A 6,000-nucleotide genomic window follows, 5' to 3' on the forward strand; every position below is an offset into this window, starting at 1 on the left:
CGAGGCGGAGGACGCCTTTCTGTTGGGCTTGAATTTACACTGATTGCACGCCTCCAAGCTGCCGCGGTTCTTCAGAAACCGTGGGTCTCTCCCCAAAAACGCATTTCGAGAAGTGAAAAGGAGCAACCCCAAGGCTAAGGAAAACTATTTTCCCCTGGGATTTGCCACAGTGTGTTGTTGAAGGCGGCATGTTCCTCATTTTAGACTTCGTCATTGAAAAAGCAATCTGAGTATAAAAGTTTTTGCAGCTGACCAATGAGCCACGGAGCTTGATCCAGGGCTTCTGCATGGATTCTCGCCAGCGTCTTCTCTTTACCTGTTGTGCTGAATCAGAACACCTTGTAGGGCACAAAGGCCCTCTCTCAGGTTGCCCACTCTAGCTCACGTCTTACCTCCATTCATTAAACATTCATTAGGCACCAGCTGTGCTGCCTGACCCTTCTCTCCTGCACCCAAATGTTATCCTCATCTTAAAGACAAGGGACTCAACTCAGCACCTAGCAGGTGGTATAACCTCAGTAGTAGCTATTACTAATTAAAGGTCTACAACTCTTCAGTCATTTACTGTTTGTTCCTCTCTGCCAACACAATGCTTAGCCCGGCTCGTTGGTTTCTTGAAAGGAAAGGAGAGCAGATGTGGACCCTTTGAAAACTTAATTCATTTCTCTGAAGTTCAGTGTCTTTAACAGTAAAATGGAGACCACGATATCTGCTCTGCTTTCCTCCCAGGCCCCCAGCATTGCGTTTATTTCTGAAGTAGGGAGGATCCTGTGCTGTAGATGGACATGTGCTCTCTCACCTTTCTATGTCTGATAGATACACCTCACAATATTGTGCTGCTGAGTGGCCCCTTCTTGTATTAACTCCTGTTCCCCATTTCTTTAATTTCAGCTTACTGACCTGGGAAATTCATCTGGGAGATAATATTTGGATGACTGTTATCTAATCTATGATTAATCACTAGAAAATTTAGAACAGGGAGAAGAGGTAAGGCAAGGTACAATGGTTAATATTTTTGTTTATTGAGAGACTAAGCTGGCTAAACCAAAGCCAGCTAATTAAAAACTGGATAACTTAAGCAAAAAGGAATTTAGGGCACAAGTTTGGGGAGATCACAGAATCAGTGGGGATTAGACAGGAAAATGAATAGGAAGGAAGACTTATTGGTTGGCCAAGAACAAAAACAAATAAACAAAAATAAAACAATCAAAAACCAAAGCCAAATACTTGTTCTGAGAAGAAACTACTTTAAAAATAAATTATATTTTTTGATTTGGCAGGCATATTTTAAATCCAAGCCCAGATTATGCTCCTGGTTAGGATGGCTGGTCCAGATTTTAGTTGTTTTTGAAATTAAGAAATATCAGATAAGACTGAGGAGAAGGATTTCTTAAAACAAAAGAAAGCAAAACTAAAAAAAGAAAAAGAAAATGGCTTTTTGGAGGGGAGAGGAATCCTGATAACAGGGGGAAAGAATACTCCTTCTACCAGCATATATGGGAAATAGGGGCCCTAGTTAGTTAAGGAATGAAAAAGCTAAGTTCGCTGCTGACTGGGTGGGAAAGCAGAGTGCTGCTCAAAGACTTGGTTGGGAACTAGAAAGGCCACAGTAGAATTACTTCCTAGAGGATCCCACCATCTGGTAATGCTGCTAGATGCCTGGAGCCAGTTTCAAGCCCCAGCTGGGCCAAACTCCAAAATAAGAGACTCTGAACTCAGCCTGGGGGGTGGTAACTGAATTACATCCAGAGTGACTGAAGCAGTTCTGAATTAGCCAGAGGGACCTGGAGGGTATTATGCTAAGTGAAATAAAGCAGTCAGAGAAAGATAAGTATCACATGATCTCACTCATATGTGGGGTCTAAAGAACAAAATAAACTGGTGAACAAAATAGATCCAGAGACAGAAACATGGAACAGACTGATGAATCTCAGAGGGAAGGTGGGTGTGGGTGGTAGGTGGGAAGAGATTAACCAAAGAACTTGTATGCATATACTAGTATACAAAACCCATGGACACAGACAATAGTGTGGTGAAGGCCTGAGGCAGGGGGAGGGAGCGGGCTAGAAGGAGTCTATGGGGGAAAAATGGGTACCTCTGTATTACTTTCAGCAATAAAGATAAATTTTTACAATTAACCAACAAAGTACAAAGGTCAGCTCATGAAGGTAAATTTTTAAAAACCAAAATCATAACTAAGTGGTAGAGTCGGCTGAGGCACTTCAGTGCTGGCTGATCAAACACACCCAGGCACCACACTTGTTCTCTACGTCTCAAATGCTAGGGCTAAAGACTGAGCACTAGATGATATTTGTAGAATGTGATGCGATGATTGTCTGGCTTAGAATTTTTTCTCCTGCTTGAGCCCTAGGTCTAATCTGGCCGGCTGGATACCTACCCTTGCTCATTCCTCTCTCAACACTGCACACACTACTGCAGAAACCCTGTGCTGGGTCTAAGGAAAAGCCTTCTCTTTCCCTCAGTGTTCATTTATAAGAGCATGGAGTGAAGGACACTTAATGACTGTCTGAAAAACTCTCTGTCTGCTTTCACACGCTATGCAAGGTAATTATTTGCATAAGCAATGTTTCATTTTGCACAAATGTGTTAGAATGCGTCCATTGAGCTGAAATCTCTCATTTGAAATACTGGACTTGTGAAATTCAGAAGTAATTTCATTTGACCCTGGCCTACCATCAAAGTAGAGTGTCTCATTTTCAAAACTGGCTGTTTGAAGAGTGAAAGAAGGGATGGAGAAAGAATAGGCAAACTTCAGAACATTCAAAATCGCCATGTCTTCATTAGCAGACAGTTTAAATGATTTTTTTTTTCCTATTTGTGAGAATAGTTCATGGCTGACTACTTGGAAAAGACTGAAAAGTACAAGAGAAAAATGTACCTGTAATTTCATCAGGTATTTCTAGTTCATATTGATGTTTTACTTTTGTCCTTTGCATGCAGTGCTCTAAGTTTTGATTGTGATATAAACAAATGCAGCACATGAACTTCTGGAGACATAGCAAGACAGCAAGAGTGTTATGAATACTAGGAAAGAATGTTATAAATCCTAGGAAAATTATAAACAGAAAGAATGATCACCACAAAAAAATCCAACTGGTACTGTTTCTCAGCTGTCTTTTTTTTTTTTTTAAATTCTGAAATACCACGTTCCTCTGTTTTTCTTCTCACTACCTGTAAGCCTTGAAATGTCAGATTTTGCGATATGCTTACTTCTTTTGCACATGTTATTTAGTTGAGAGATGCTCAGAACTGGGAAATCATTTCCAACTTGGCACATTTTGTTTAACAACAAAACAATTTTGTTTAACATTTTGATAACTGTCTTTTGCTTATAGAGATGATCAATAATTAGGCCTGTGTTGCTACAGTTGCTTCTCAAATCTGGTGATATGCAGGTGCTGATCCACCCACAATAGGGTTTGCTATCATTCTCATCTTGAATGAGGTTGGGTGGATGCTGGGGATGCAATAGGGAGCCATGGAACAGAAGATAGACTCAATCTGCCAAGCTCAAACTCACAAACCTGTCCTAACAGGTAGGTGTCCTAACCCGCTGATCTGTGTGACACCTCTCCCTGCCCCTCACACCATGTCAGAGCATGCCTTCTGTAAGGAAAGGTGGGGCCAACATGATACATTGTGAGGATGGGTGTGTGACACAGAACTTGGTGGTGGAGGTGGGGAGGGGGATTTGAACATTTTTCAAATCAGTGGAACATTATGGAGTACCAACTTTTCAGGGAGAAATTGAACAACTGTTAGAAAGGCTGTAGCAATACCAAAAGGACATGAAATCAGCTACATATGTAGGGAAAACCACAAGCTTTAAATAAACAAGATAGAACAAGATAAAACCATGAGTGCTTTGGAACAAGGTAACTTCTCACTAGACGTGACTTACCTAATTTCTGCCTGGCTCATTTATTGTTGCTGACATTTGTAGAGTTTGTATCACTTGATGTGAAAATCTTACCCCTCCTTCAGTTATTCCATATTTTGTCCTTGCTGTATGCTCAGAGATTATGATTCTTTGAAAATGACTTGACAGCAAAAGTCGACTTTCTTCCTGACGATCTCTCTGGCTCTAAGTACCCTGTGCTCTGTCAATTGCTCTCTCCTTCTTCTCTCACCTGGTTCAGAATTCCTGGAAGAGGTTCATCAGGAAGCCACCTGCACCCCAGGGTGAGAGAGACAGCCTTGTCTTTCCCTACTTGCCCTGATGGGTCTGGACTGAGACCCTTGCCCTATGTTTCGGTCCGTGTCCAAAATGTCCAGACATTTCAGCTCCCAGAGCCCAGGAAGACAGCAAGGATTAGGTGGGGGTTGTGGGCATTTCCCAGATGGACACAAGCAGGAGATCCTGCTCTTCTTTGGGCCTGGACTTCTAGGAGAAAATGAGTCTAAGCATGTGGTCCTTGGTGGTTGGTATGAATCTGGTGTCCACAAAGAGTTAGGCCTGCATGGGCACTGGAAAGCCAGGGAGCAAATCAGGTCTTGCAATGACATACTTAGTGTTTGTGTAGTTGCCCATGGTTACTCCTTAATCACTTGCAAACACTTGCCCAAACTACCCAGGCCTGTCTTAGCTTTCTACAGAGTTTGGTGGGAATGGCCTCAGGACCTCACTTGGGTCTGAGTTTTAAAGTAAATAGCCCAGGGAGAAACCAAGATGGCGGTATAGGTAAACACCTGAACTTGCCGCCTCGCACAACAACTTCAAAACTGCAACTAAAAGACAAAACAGACATCATCCAGAACCACAGGAAGGCTGGCTGAGTGGAAATTCTACAACTAGAAGGGAAGAGAAAAGCACACTGAGACTCAGAGGAGGTGCGGAAGTAAAGTGCAGAGGTACAGAGGCATGCGCGAGGGGAGAGGGCTAGCAACTGAGTATGCGGCTGGCTTTTTCAAGCTGGAGGGAGACACCAGCTCCTGACTGCTCTGAACTCCACCTCTGGGCGAGACTCTGGGGACCCAGACTCATACGGGGAGAAACTGGACTGTCTGGCAGTGGGCGGAACTGGAGGGTGACTTTCTCTCAGAGGTGCTTGCAGCGATTACCAAGGGACACTGAGACCCGGGGGCCTCTTAGGGCAGGCCTGATGGGAAGCCATTGCTGTTTGCTCTGCCCTGAGACTCCGCCCCATCCAAGTTGTGCGCAGAGGCTTTTGCATATGAATGGCCTAGTCCTTTGAAATCTAAACTTACCTATCAAACTGCAGCTGAGTCAGAGAGACCCAGAACATCCAAAAGAAGACCCAAGGCCCCACACAGCTTGCATTGCTTCACAGCTGGGCCTCATCTGGGCACCTCCAAACCCCAAACAAAGAAGAGGAATCTGCATATCTCTCTGTAGCTCCTGCTGGGTGGCCTCAGCCAGAGACTAAATTGGCACCTCCTTGGAGATCCAAGAGCCGGTGTACCCATGGGTCAGAGTAGGACCATCCAGATTACAACTCCTCAGATCCATAAGGGACACACTCAGGGGGCAGACTGAGTGATCACCAAAGTCCCACTGAAGCAAGTCTTGCCTCATAAGGGTGTCTCCAGCACAGAAGTTCTCCCAGCAAAGACACAGCTGATCCTCACAGCCAATTGGCCTGGAGGTCAATTCCTCCCAGTGATACCAACAACAATCAAGGCTTAACTACAACAAGACTGTGCACACAGCCCACAAAGGGGTGCACCAAGAGTGTCCACCTCAGGTAACTGGGGAGGCTGAGCAACTAGGCCTTATAGGACACCTAGCACACAAAGCTACTCTATCAACTCAGGGAAGCAACCAAAATGCGAAGACAAAGAAACAGATCACAAATGAAAGAAATGGAGGAAAGCAAATGACTGGATAGAGTTCAAAACTATGGTTATAAGGTTTTTCAAGAATTTTCTAGAAAAAGCCGATAAATTCAGTGAGACCCTTGAGGATATGAAAAAGGACCAACTAGAAATTAAGCATACACTGACTGAAATAAAAAATAA

Source organism: Plecotus auritus, assembly GCF_963455305.1.
Source record: "Plecotus auritus genome assembly, chromosome: 2".
Classification (NCBI taxonomy): Eukaryota; Metazoa; Chordata; class Mammalia; order Chiroptera; family Vespertilionidae; genus Plecotus; species Plecotus auritus.